The sequence below is a fragment of the Sceloporus occidentalis genome, unplaced genomic scaffold, assembly GCF_023333645.1.
Source record: "Sceloporus occidentalis isolate IW3139 unplaced genomic scaffold, rSceOcc1.0.p SCAF_1, whole genome shotgun sequence".
Classification (NCBI taxonomy): domain Eukaryota; kingdom Metazoa; phylum Chordata; class Lepidosauria; order Squamata; family Phrynosomatidae; genus Sceloporus; species Sceloporus occidentalis.
In genome coordinates, this window is record NW_028316981.1 from 207536886 (window position 1) to 207551657 (window position 14772).

At 40.6% G+C, this 14772-nt stretch overlaps 2 long non-coding RNA genes across 2 annotated transcripts; one reads left to right on the top strand and one right to left on the bottom strand.

Moving 5' to 3' along the window:
• Positions 1-2259: 2259 nt before the first annotated feature.
• LOC149323275 (uncharacterized) lies at positions 2260-3452 on the bottom strand. Its single transcript, XR_016280107.1, has 3 exons — positions 2918-3452; positions 2737-2802; positions 2260-2615 (listed from the first exon to the last, which is right to left on the bottom strand). It is a non-coding gene; the product is annotated as an uncharacterized LOC149323275 (long non-coding RNA).
• Positions 3453-12555: 9103 nt separating this feature from the next.
• On the top strand, positions 12556-13748 carry LOC149323276 (uncharacterized). The gene is made up of 3 exons (XR_016280108.1): positions 12556-13090; positions 13206-13271; positions 13393-13748. It is a non-coding gene; the product is annotated as an uncharacterized LOC149323276 (long non-coding RNA).
• The last annotated feature ends 1024 nt before the right edge of the window (positions 13749-14772 follow it).

The window sequence follows — 14772 nt, forward strand, 5'->3', positions numbered from 1 at the left end:
TATTTGCAAGAGTTGATATGTGAACAAGTAACATCTGGATTCCCCTTCAGTGTGTTCTAGGTATATATATAAACCATAATAATTTCTATTGTCCTTTTTATGCTTTTGTCTCTTTGATCCCAGTTTCATATACCAAATAATAATAATGCATCATCAGATATGAAATATGTTAACCCACTTTTTTGATATCCCAAATTTATTATACCTTTGCCTTTTTTCAGATTATGGATGGATTTCAGAGACTCGGATTCCCACACTGCATAGGAGCTATTGATGGCACTCATATTTCTGTTTGCCCACCGCTGGGACGCAGAGAGGAATACATCAACCGCAAGCAGGGATTTTCAATTGTTCTGCAAGCAACTACAGATCACAGTGGGAGGTTTATTGACATTGAAGTAGGGAATTGTGGGAGATCACATGACAGCCACATATTTACCAATTCCGCTATCTGTCAAGTGATGGATGAAGGCTGTTTTGTGCCCGGAAATCCCACCCTTCATGTCCACGATGTAGCCATTCCTCCACTGATTATAGGGGATGGTGCCTACCCAATCAGGAAATGGCTCATGACACCATATCGTGGAGAATTAACACCTGACAAACTTGCTTATAACACCGCCCATTGCAAGGCAAGATGCGTGGTGGAGAGGTCTTTTTCGCGATTGAAATCTAGGTGGGGGTGTCTGTCTGGTAGACTAACTGTGAAAGAGGAAAATTTCATCTCTGTTGTCACAGCATGTGCCATACTGCACAATATTTGCGAGACGAGGGGAGAAGTGCTTGATCCCGATGTAGAGCCACCTGCGAAAATTGTCCTCCCCGCTTTAGCGACTAGCATCAGAGGACACTCTACAAATCACAAAAAAGAGGGTCAAACTGTTAGATCTGCAGTAACTAACATTATTTTGGGTCGTTAACACCAGAAACTGACATTATTTGATGTTTCATAACATCACCTCAGTTATGGCAACAGCATTGATCTGATCAAAACGTTTCTTCTTGGTTTACCTTTGTATCAATCTACAAATGTTGATATACATGTGTTTGACAACATGTCATGTACAACATGTGAATAACTTTACCAGACGGCAATGTTGAATCACGGTTGTTTAGATTCTTTTTTCTTTTAACTTTTTTTTCCCCAATCAGGTTCTGCTAGTGGTGTTTATATTATTGTGGGGTATAAATACCCGATTGTTATAGATTAGCTTCATGGTTTACCCAAATTTTGGAAATCTATTTTGAAGTGTTATACAATTGCTATATTGATGTTTCAAATATCCTTTTTTGGCAATATAGGAAAACAATGGTGTAAAAATGGCTTGTTTATATTACATTTATAGTAATACATCATGTTTCCTACCTTGAAAACCTAAAGGAAGGCTGTTCTAGAAACCATTGCTGAATAATGTTGCTATTGTTGTGGAAATGTTTAGGTATATTAAGGACGGTAGACCAATTTCTGAGAACACAGCTGTATTTTATCAACAATATAACTTAACATTTCAAAACACGATTAAATATCCTTTTTCTTTTGGAAAAAAACCGTCTGGTGGCTTGTTTTCCATTATGTCAACAAAGCACGCATTTATATACACTGTATATACATTAGGTGAGAACATATCCATATATACATGGAGACATACAAAACCTTTCCTTAACATGAAAATGAAATTTTACTGTGGTTCAAGGAGAAATGGTTTAAGTCCCTCTTTATCGGTCACAAAGGGCACGTAACAGGGTAAACATAGAATGCTGAAACATATCTGAGGTTTCAAAACAGAACCTTTTCCCTATATGTTTCCCTTATGGGGAAAATATTTTTTTTTTCTTGATTATCCTCCCAGTACGAGAACTGCATGGTTTATCTTGGTTTTGAACAGGTGCAACTGCGCCTTGCAAGGAAGATGTTCCTGCATTGCTCACACATTGCACGGTTCCAATGCAGCCTTCATTTTCTGGGGGATCAGTGACTGCAACAACATTCTGAACATCCCTGTTGATGTTCTCTGCTGTGTTGTCACCATCTCTAATTTCACTACTAGGAGTGACAGGACAACCATCAGGAGCATAAGCAGGAGGAAGTTCATCAAAGAGTTCAGGGGAATTGTTCCCTTGACATTTCCCACCAAAATCTGATGTGGATGGTTGCTCCTGGAAATCTGTAAAGACAGCTGGGCCTGGTGTTGAAGGAGGAATATCACACGGAGATGCCCTGAATGATGTGTGCATAGTTCCTTGGGCAACAGTATCATGTTGCCCCATTGGAAGTGCACATTCATGATCTACTTTCCTCCGGTACAGTTCAGTCATGGTCTCCATGTACTGCAACATTCTCTGTCTGTCCTGTGCACTTCTCCTTACATCTTCCTCCATAATATGTACAAGTTCCATTTCTGTCCTCCTACAGTCTTTCATGCTGTCGTGTACAATTTCCATGAACCGTTCCTGTGTTCTCCGGGTAAGTTGGGCCTCTCGACTTGCACTCTGCATTATAGTGCGCGCAATATGTTCTCCTCTTCTGGCGCGACGATTCCTGTTCCTGTTTGAACGCAGTCTTGTTCCAGGAGACAGCAATACATTGGGTGGTTCGTCCTCTGGATCGTTAGGTACTGAAATTTAAAAATTAGTGAAAATAGATTAAGCCCACAGGAAGGAAATTTATTTCTAATGGTAGCATCATGTAAAGGGTTGTAGACAAAGAATTTTCTTAGAAAAGCAGATGCTACCTACCATTGCTTGTACCGCTTGTATCATCTGCACGTCTTTCCAAGTCACCCAATTGTTCTCCAGTCGCACCTTCAAAGTGGAGCATTAAACACCAACGTTATTTCTTTTGAACACATATACAGGTTCACAATATTTATGAAGAAAACAGAGATCCAGAAATTGACAGAAATTTATATATGACTACCTGCTATTTGCGTAGGTCCACTTTCCAAAATTGTGACAGGTATCGTAATGACTGTGTCATCGAGACAAGTGTCATCAGAATCTGAAAAATGCAAGGGGAAAAAAAGAGTAAAGCCTTTGTCTTTTTAACAAAATAATGTTGTCATGCACATAGCAGAAATCTTCAGGCATTACAGATGGGCAACTTGCCTTCATCACTGTCTTGTCTGGTAGTTGTTTCTTGGGTGCTTCCTTCGCCTGTGTTAGCCATGGAGGTGGATGCGGTTTCTTGATTCACATTTGTGGTTTCACCCTCCCTTTCAAAATCAAGACTTCGGGATAACCTATTAGGGGTGATGCTAACATCCCCATGAAAGATTTCCTCTAGTTCCCTATAAAAGGGACATGTAATAGGGTTGCTTCCACTTCTCTGATTGTGTTTCACAACCTTTCTGTACTCAAATCTCAATTTTTTTGATTTAGATCTGCATTCCTCGGCAGATCTGACATGGTTCCTCTTTGCCATTTCATCAGATACAACTTTAAATTTATCCAAATTTCTGTAGTTCTTTTTTAATTTGGACTGCAATTTTTGTTCTTTCCATATCTCCAATAAGGCCAAAACTTCATTGGCACTCCACACCCTCCCCCTTGCTTGTGCGGAGGCACTGCTTTCGGTCACTGCATGGCTATCCATGGCTTTCCTAATTACAGAAAGTATAAAATAATACTGTCTGCAATTTAATTATAGAGGCTGTGAAATAAACTTCTGCGTTAGCACTTAGCTGCTGATGCTGGCTCTCTGCACTCCCAAACTCCCGGCACTGCAGTAAAAGCACTAGAGGGCGCAAGTCTAGTTTTGGCGCCAAGAATCCCTGCACAGTGATGACGTTGCAAATCCCTCTTCCCGCTGGACTTTTCGGAGTGGCCGAAGTTATTGGGAAGCAGTGATGGCGCGTAGGAAGGGATCCAAATGGGTCAATAAGGAGATTGATCTGCTCCTGAGAAGTGTTAGGGGGAGCGGAAAATTAAAGACGCTCATGAGGTCCCGTTCTGTACCCATTCTTCCTGTGCATAGAGAGGTAGCAGAGCAATTAAAAATGCATGGCTACAACCGCACCGCCGAAGAGGTGTACAGGAAGTTCAAAATGACGCGTGAAAAATTTTTGGCCAGTCTAAATAGTTTTGGGCCATCACCCCCCAAAGAAAAACAACCACCCTTTTTCCCCCTAATGAAAGAGCTGTGGCTTATGGCGGGGAACCATGGCTCCCAGGAAAAAAATCCCTCGGGTAAGTTTGTAGCTTTACAAGTAAGGGCTCATTGTTGCATAGTATGCCATGGAATTCCTCCAGTGTTGTAGCCATAAGGAACAGTTGCTAAAGACAGTCACTATATCAATATCATATTAGGCTACTTCCCTTATCAGTTTCCAAAAGAAAAAAACACTACAATGGACTACCAGCCCTGAGGTCGCCATACTTTTCCAACATAGGAAGGGATAGATGGGTGTACATATGGAGGATAAATTTATTAGACAACAGCATTGCCACTCTGTTTTCTTACTTTTTTCTAACTGCAAAAAGATGGAGAAATTATGATGTCCTACATTTTTAGTTGTATTATCAACCTGCAGTTTTCCTAGAGTATTCTTACTATGATCAATGCACAATTTCTGATCTAGTTATCTCTTTGATTTTTTTATATTGATCAACATGCAGATACTATAGATGAACCTTGCTGTAGTGGAATCCAGTCGGGACCATCGGCAAGAGACATCTTGCCAGAACCCCAAACTCTTGTACCCAGCTACATAACTGAACTTCAACAGTCAGGTGAATTTAAATAAATATGCATTGTCTTTTTCAAAAGAGAGTGGTGGTCATATAAGGATTAAGGTTTATATTAATAACATACATCTATATACCGGAGAACTGAATATCACGAAAACTTTACTTTCAAGACAGTAAATAAAAAGAAATATATGAACATATTGTGTTAAACAGAGAATACATTGCAATAAACTGTCTTATTAAAAGCTTTTTGTATATATCTTTTGTCTGTACAGTGCAATCTTCCTTGAAAACGCAGGAAAACATCAATCGGAAAATTGTGGGAGTACTACAGAAAATGAATGGCAGATTAAAGAAAATCGAAAATATAATTGAATTGCATCTGCAGAAAACATCCAACACTTAATTGTATTCACACATGTTTTTATTACTGCATTGTTATTGAATACAAGTTTAGAGTTTGGACACAGTACTGTACTCTTAACGTAAGATGGCTGTTATTTTGTTTTCAAATAACATGCATCGATCGATGTTAACGAAGTTATGATTGTCCTTTTTTTAAAAGGGTATTTCTGTTTTTTTTATAAAACCTTTTTTTGACTGGCATCCAAAGTTGCATATGGTACATATATGAGGTTCCAAGGGAACCAGACTTTATTTTTAACAAGTGTGAATCCCCAATTTCTGGGTAATCATTTGTTTGTTATTACAGATTTAGAAGATTGTTTTGTTGTATTGCGTCGCAGTGTAATAAACGCAGTTTGTAATTAATAACTCACATCTGTTGCCATGCTTAACAGTAGTGTCCTTTACTTCTATATAAAAATAGCTGTTCAGACTGGCAGATTGATAATTTCTTGAATACCATGCCACCAAGTACAGGAAATACACTGCCAAGAGCATCAAAGGTACATAGTTTCATAAAGATAGAGGTAACATAACAACCTTAATCCAGATATCAAATTCGCTTAGCTGTGAAAAGCTAGCATTCCAAACAGTCAAGGTAGATGCAGGTATGACGTATTACCAGTAGGCCCCTGTAAAGTTAGCCCACATCATACTGCTTCTGTTTGACAGCCTTTACATGTACTTTGTGACCAAGAAGTGTCTTCATTCAAACAATCCAAAATGCATGGTAGAGTGGCCATACATGTTGTTTTATACATGCAAGTAGAAATGTTCTACAAAATAAAAATCATCCCAATTAAAAGCAATGGAAATACATTGCTGTGTAAACTTTCAGCACTTTGCAAATAAAGCTTAACAGTAATAATAGTAATAATATTCAGGCAGAGAGTATTGATATACATGTTTGCTTCATGATCCATCAGCAATGGTAAGTTTTGAGTGGCAAATTGTGCAGTACTATAAACAAATTCTAATATTAGTTAAATTCTGAATATGAAATAATTTCTCAAATGCATAACAGATTACAGATGAAAAAGAACATAATTCCTGAAATCCAGAAATGATCCCTTTTGTAAAATGCTGGAGGGAGAATAGTTCTTTGAAAATAAGTTTACCAGCCAGCAATGAAAACCATGGTCAACATTACACATAAACCCACTTCCTCAGATGTAATTTTGGCTTAGTTAACACTCTTCTTTGGGCTGCTCATGCTGTTCAAAGAACCAGATCCATTTGCATATTAGCCAGCATGCTGCCAATCCCCGGTACACCCTCCATGGATGTCTATAGTGTGTGAAACTCTGCCTTGCATGCATTTCTACATGGCCCCCACCCTTTCTCCCAAAATGGAAGAGACCTTCAGGGGACACTGGGGAGGGAAGGGTTTTTTTTCTATTTCTTTTCTTTTACCAGAATGTGAGGCGGGGAAGTTCCCCGCCTCTTTTTGTGCAGGCCGAAATATACTGTCATCCTTGTAGGTCACACAGTATCAGAACAGGATCATATTGGCCAGCGGTCTTCTGGCAGCCCATTAAAGCATCTCATGAGAGGCTTTAATGCTGTTCCAGAATTCTGCCCGCTGCAGGCGACTCCTTTCTTTTCTGTGTCACCCACAAGGATAACAGCATACAGCGGCATGTCGAGCTCCCATGACAGGAGCCACGACTGAGCAATTTGGCATCAAGAGCAACCCAGACCCCACACATTTCCACTGTCTTTCGTGTCATGGCGAGTATCGCCGTTCCTTGCTCTATGACATCTCTTTCTATATGGTCGATCCTATACCGTTTGTCCTGCTGCCCACAACCCGCTCCTTTTGCTGTTATGAGCTCGTTTTGTCCAAAATTTAAAGCTAATTTGCATATATTTCCCAGCATTCCAGCACCCCTCATCCATTATGGCCTCCATGGCTTCAATACCCAAAACCCGGCCATCCAATAGTCTCCTTGCCTCCGTACATGTGACCCCAAACAACCAATCCCCAGTCTAAATTTGCCCCTAAATGCCTCCCTTTCCTCTGTCAATCATCTGCAAGGGGAGGAGAAGCCCCAAAGCCGAGCTGGAAAAAGCCCAATCTGTCATAAGCACGCAGGGAGGCCAGCCCCAAATCCTCAGAGCCCGACAGACAGAGGTTTTAAAAAGACAAAAAACTGAGAAACCTCCAGGTTCCCCCCCCCTCAGAATATTTCCCCCCTTTTCCTAGTGCTGCCCTCGGTGTCGCTGCATCCGCGGACCCCAGATGTCCTTTAAACCCCAGCCCCCGGATATCATGGTGTATTGTGCATACACACAACAGAGATGGGTCACTTACACAACTCCAGAGATAAATATGTCTAGACACATTGCAATATGCTGGCGACAGAAGTCACTCTGTGACAATTCCGGAGACACTTGTATCCTCTGCTTTTGCGACTCGGTAACAGTTTGCAAACATGCAACCTGTGATAGTTAGTGCTATGCATTATGTCTATGTAATATCTCCATTTCTGCTTTTTTGTACCCGTGCACAGAAAAAAAACCTCACACACGTGTGTGTATGCAGAGAATAGGATAAAATCCTTTTGTCAAAGACGGGGGCACGTCATACATGGGAGAGCAAAGAAAAAATTAGTACGCTCTAGGACTTTGGAGGACTAAAAGGGAAGGGCATTCTTTCAGCCAATCAGGAGACGGAGGAATGCGAGAACGGATTTGAGAACACATAAGAATACCGCACACACCTCTGTTGGAACGTTCTCATCCCGTTCCAGCTCTCTGGGAACACATTCATATCTGTACCCTCCTGGAACACATTTGGAACGCATTTAAGCGTTCTGAGAACCCGATTGGAACACATACTGTGCGGTATACTCAAATGCGTTCCGTTCTCATCACGTGATGAGAACGGTCTCAGAACGCAGTGCGAGAAGTTTATCGCACTGCGTTCTGAGACCGTTCTCATCACGTGATGAGAACGGAACGCATTTGAGTATACCGCACAGTATGTGTTCCAATCGGGTTCTCAGAACGCTTAAATGCGTTCCAAATGTGTTCCAGGAGGGTACAGATATGAATGTGTTCCCAGAGAGCTGGAACGGGATGAGAACGTTCCAACAGAGGTGTGTGCGGTATTCTTATGTGTTCTCAAATCCGTTCTCGCATTCCTCCGTCTCCTGATTGGCTGAAAGAATGCCCTTCCCTTTTAGTCCTCCAAAGTCCTAGAGCGTACTAATTTTTTCTTTGCTCTCCCATGTATGACGTGCCCCCGTCTTTGACAAAAGGATTTTATCCTATTCTCTGCATACACACACGTGTGTGAGGTTTTTTTTCTGTGCACGGGTACAAAAAAGCAGAAATGGAGATATTACATAGACATAATGCATAGCACTAACTATCACAGGTTGCATGTTTGCAAACTGTTACCGAGTCGCAAAAGCAGAGGATACAAGTGTCTCCGGAATTGTCACAGAGTGACTTCTGTCGCCAGCATATTGCAATGTGTCTAGACATATTTATCTCTGGAGTTGTGTAAGTGACCCATCTCTGTTGTGTGTATGCACAATACACCATGATATCCGGGGGCTGGGGTTTAAAGGACATCTGGGGTCCGCGGATGCAGCGACACCGAGGGCAGCACTAGGAAAAGGGGGGAAATATTCTGAGGGGGGGGGGAACCTGGAGGTTTCTCAGTTTTTTGTCTTTTTAAAACCTCTGTCTGTCGGGCTCTGAGGATTTGGGGCTGGCCTCCCTGCGTGCTTATGACAGATTGGGCTTTTTCCAGCTCGGCTTTGGGGCTTCTCCTCCCCTTGCAGATGATTGACAGAGGAAAGGGAGGCATTTAGGGGCAAATTTAGACTGGGGATTGGTTGTTTGGGGTCACATGTACGGAGGCAAGGAGACTATTGGATGGCCGGGTTTTGGGTATTGAAGCCATGGAGGCCATAATGGATGAGGGGTGCTGGAATGCTGGGAAATATATGCAAATTAGCTTTAAATTTTGGACAAAACGAGCTCATAACAGCAAAAGGAGCGGGTTGTGGGCAGCAGGACAAACGGTATAGGATCGACCATATAGAAAGAGATGTCATAGAGCAAGGAACGGCGATACTCGCCATGACACGAAAGACAGTGGAAATGTGTGGGGTCTGGGTTGCTCTTGATGCCAAATTGCTCAGTCGTGGCTCCTGTCATGGGAGCTCGACATGCCGCTGTATGCTGTTATCCTTGTGGGTGACACAGAAAAGAAAGGAGTCGCCTGCAGCGGGCAGAATTCTGGAACAGCATTAAAGCCTCTCATGAGATGCTTTAATGGGCTGCCAGAAGACCGCTGGCCAATATGATCCTGTTCTGATACTGTGTGACCTACAAGGATGACAGTATATTTCGGCCTGCACAAAAAGAGGCGGGGAACTTCCCCGCCTCACATTCTGGTAAAAGAAAAGAAATAGAAAAAAAACCCTTCCCTCCCCAGTGTCCCCTGAAGGTCTCTTCCATTTTGGGAGAAAGGGTGGGGGCCATGTAGAAATGCATGCAAGGCAGAGTTTCACACACTATAGACATCCATGGAGGGTGTACCGGGGATTGGCAGCATGCTGGCTAATATGCAAATGGATCTGGTTCTTTGAACAGCATGAGCAGCCCAAAGAAGAGTGTTAACTAAGCCAAAATTACATCTGAGGAAGTGGGTTTATGTGTAATGTTGACCATGGTTTTCATTGCTGGCTGGTAAACTTATTTTCAAAGAACTATTCTCCCTCCAGCATTTTACAAAAGGGATCATTTCTGGATTTCAGGAATTATGTTCTTTTTCATCTGTAATCTGTTATGCATTTGAGAAATTATTTCATATTCAGAATTTAACTAATATTAGAATTTGTTTATAGTACTGCACAATTTGCCACTCAAAACTTACCATTGCTGATGGATCATGAAGCAAACATGTATATCAATACTCTCTGCCTGAATATTATTACTATTATTACTGTTAAGCTTTATTTGCAAAGTGCTGAAAGTTTACACAGCAATGTATTTCCATTGCTTTTAATTGGGATGATTTTTATTTTGTAGAACATTTCTACTTGCATGTATAAAACAACATGTATGGCCACTCTACCATGCATTTTGGATTGTTTGAATGAAGACACTTCTTGGTCACAAAGTACATGTAAAGGCTGTCAAACAGAAGCAGTATGATGTGGGCTAACTTTACAGGGGCCTACTGGTAATACGTCATACCTGCATCTACCTTGACTGTTTGGAATGCTAGCTTTTCACAGCTAAGCGAATTTGATATCTGGATTAAGGTTGTTATGTTACCTCTATCTTTATGAAACTATGTACCTTTGATGCTCTTGGCAGTGTATTTCCTGTACTTGGTGGCATGGTATTCAAGAAATTATCAATCTGCCAGTCTGAACAGCTATTTTTATATAGAAGTAAAGGACACTACTGTTAAGCATGGCAACAGATGTGAGTTATTAATTACAAACTGCGTTTATTACACTGCGACGCAATACAACAAAACAATCTTCTAAATCTGTAATAACAAACAAATGATTACCCAGAAATTGGGGATTCACACTTGTTAAAAATAAAGTCTGGTTCCCTTGGAACCTCATATATGTACCATATGCAACTTTGGATGCCAGTCAAAAAAAGGTTTTATAAAAAAAACAGAAATACCCTTTTAAAAAAAGGACAATCATAACTTCGTTAACATCGATCGATGCATGTTATTTGAAAACAAAATAACAGCCATCTTACGTTAAGAGTACAGTACTGTGTCCAAACTCTAAACTTGTATTCAATAACAATGCAGTAATAAAAACATGTGTGAATACAATTAAGTGTTGGATGTTTTCTGCAGATGCAATTCAATTATATTTTCGATTTTCTTTAATCTGCCATTCATTTTCTGTAGTACTCCCACAATTTTCCGATTGATGTTTTCCTGCGTTTTCAAGGAAGATTGCACTGTACAGACAAAAGATATATACAAAAAGCTTTTAATAAGACAGTTTATTGCAATGTATTCTCTGTTTAACACAATATGTTCATATATTTCTTTTTATTTACTGTCTTGAAAGTAAAGTTTTCGTGATATTCAGTTCTCCGGTATATAGATGTATGTTATTAATATAAACCTTAATCCTTATATGACCACCACTCTCTTTTGAAAAAGACAATGCATATTTATTTAAATTCACCTGACTGTTGAAGTTCAGTTATGTAGCTGGGTACAAGAGTTTGGGGTTCTGGCAAGATGTCTCTTGCCGATGGTCCCGACTGGATTCCACTACAGCAAGGTTCATCTATAGTATCTGCATGTTGATCAATATAAAAAAATCAAAGAGATAACTAGATCAGAAATTGTGCATTGATCATAGTAAGAATACTCTAGGAAAACTGCAGGTTGATAATACAACTAAAAATGTAGGACATCATAATTTCTCCATCTTTTTGCAGTTAGAAAAAAGTAAGAAAACAGAGTGGCAATGCTGTTGTCTAATAAATTTATCCTCCATATGTACACCCATCTATCCCTTCCTATGTTGGAAAAGTATGGCGACCTCAGGGCTGGTAGTCCATTGTAGTGTTTTTTTCTTTTGGAAACTGATAAGGGAAGTAGCCTAATATGATATTGATATAGTGACTGTCTTTAGCAACTGTTCCTTATGGCTACAACACTGGAGGAATTCCATGGCATACTATGCAACAATGAGCCCTTACTTGTAAAGCTACAAACTTACCCGAGGGATTTTTTTCCTGGGAGCCATGGTTCCCCGCCATAAGCCACAGCTCTTTCATTAGGGGGAAAAAGGGTGGTTGTTTTTCTTTGGGGGGTGATGGCCCAAAACTATTTAGACTGGCCAAAAATTTTTCACGCGTCATTTTGAACTTCCTGTACACCTCTTCGGCGGTGCGGTTGTAGCCATGCATTTTTAATTGCTCTGCTACCTCTCTATGCACAGGAAGAATGGGTACAGAACGGGACCTCATGAGCGTCTTTAATTTTCCGCTCCCCCTAACACTTCTCAGGAGCAGATCAATCTCCTTATTGACCCATTTGGATCCCTTCCTACGCGCCATCACTGCTTCCCAATAACTTCGGCCACTCCGAAAAGTCCAGCGGGAAGAGGGATTTGCAACGTCATCACTGTGCAGGGATTCTTGGCGCCAAAACTAGACTTGCGCCCTCTAGTGCTTTTACTGCAGTGCCGGGAGTTTGGGAGTGCAGAGAGCCAGCATCAGCAGCTAAGTGCTAACGCAGAAGTTTATTTCACAGCCTCTATAATTAAATTGCAGACAGTATTATTTTATACTTTCTGTAATTAGGAAAGCCATGGATAGCCATGCAGTGACCGAAAGCAGTGCCTCCGCACAAGCAAGGGGGAGGGTGTGGAGTGCCAATGAAGTTTTGGCCTTATTGGAGATATGGAAAGAACAAAAATTGCAGTCCAAATTAAAAAAGAACTACAGAAATTTGGATAAATTTAAAGTTGTATCTGATGAAATGGCAAAGAGGAACCATGTCAGATCTGCCGAGGAATGCAGATCTAAATCAAAAAAATTGAGATTTGAGTACAGAAAGGTTGTGAAACACAATCAGAGAAGTGGAAGCAACCCTATTACATGTCCCTTTTATAGGGAACTAGAGGAAATCTTTCATGGGGATGTTAGCATCACCCCTAATAGGTTATCCCGAAGTCTTGATTTTGAAAGGGAGGGTGAAACCACAAATGTGAATCAAGAAACCGCATCCACCTCCATGGCTAACACAGGCGAAGGAAGCACCCAAGAAACAACTACCAGACAAGACAGTGATGAAGGCAAGTTGCCCATCTGTAATGCCTGAAGATTTCTGCTATGTGCATGACAACATTATTTTGTTAAAAAGACAAAGGCTTTACTCTTTTTTTCCCCTTGCATTTTTCAGATTCTGATGACACTTGTCTCGATGACACAGTCATTACGATACCTGTCACAATTTTGGAAAGTGGACCTACGCAAATAGCAGGTAGTCATATATAAATTTCTGTCAATTTCTGGATCTCTGTTTTCTTCATAAATATTGTGAACCTGTATATGTGTTCAAAAGAAATAACGTTGGTGTTTAATGCTCCACTTTGAAGGTGCGACTGGAGAACAATTGGGTGACTTGGAAAGACGTGCAGATGATACAAGCGGTACAAGCAATGGTAGGTAGCATCTGCTTTTCTAAGAAAATTCTTTGTCTACAACCCTTTACATGATGCTACCATTAGAAATAAATTTCCTTCCTGTGGGCTTAATCTATTTTCACTAATTTTTAAATTTCAGTACCTAACGATCCAGAGGACGAACCACCCAATGTATTGCTGTCTCCTGGAACAAGACTGCGTTCAAACAGGAACAGGAATCGTCGCGCCAGAAGAGGAGAACATATTGCGCGCACTATAATGCAGAGTGCAAGTCGAGAGGCCCAACTTACCCGGAGAACACAGGAACGGTTCATGGAAATTGTACACGACAGCATGAAAGACTGTAGGAGGACAGAAATGGAACTTGTACATATTATGGAGGAAGATGTAAGGAGAAGTGCACAGGACAGACAGAGAATGTTGCAGTACATGGAGACCATGACTGAACTGTACCGGAGGAAAGTAGATCATGAATGTGCACTTCCAATGGGGCAACATGATACTGTTGCCCAAGGAACTATGCACACATCATTCAGGGCATCTCCGTGTGATATTCCTCCTTCAACACCAGGCCCAGCTGTCTTTACAGATTTCCAGGAGCAACCATCCACATCAGATTTTGGTGGGAAATGTCAAGGGAACAATTCCCCTGAACTCTTTGATGAACTTCCTCCTGCTTATGCTCCTGATGGTTGTCCTGTCACTCCTAGTAGTGAAATTAGAGATGGTGACAACACAGCAGAGAACATCAACAGGGATGTTCAGAATGTTGTTGCAGTCACTGATCCCCCAGAAAATGAAGGCTGCATTGGAACCGTGCAATGTGTGAGCAATGCAGGAACATCTTCCTTGCAAGGCGCAGTTGCACCTGTTCAAAACCAAGATAAACCATGCAGTTCTCGTACTGGGAGGATAATCAAGAAAAAAAAAATATTTTCCCCATAAGGGAAACATATAGGGAAAAGGTTCTGTTTTGAAACCTCAGATATGTTTCAGCATTCTATGTTTACCCTGTTACGTGCCCTTTGTGACCGATAAAGAGGGACTTAAACCATTTCTCCTTGAACCACAGTAAAATTTCATTTTCATGTTAAGGAAAGGTTTTGTATGTCTCCATGTATATATGGATATGTTCTCACCTAATGTATATACAGTGTATATAAATGCGTGCTTTGTTGACATAATGGAAAACAAGCCACCAGACGGTTTTTTTCCAAAAGAAAAAGGATATTTAATCGTGTTTTGAAATGTTAAGTTATATTGTTGATAAAATACAGCTGTGTTCTCAGAAATTGGTCTACCGTCCTTAATATACCTAAACATTTCCACAACAATAGCAACATTATTCAGCAATGGTTTCTAGAACAGCCTTCCTTTAGGTTTTCAAGGTAGGAAACATGATGTATTACTATAAATGTAATATAAACAAGCCATTTTTACACCATTGTTTTCCTATATTGCCAAAAAAGGATATTTGAAACATCAATATAGCAATTGTATAACACTTCAAAATAGATTT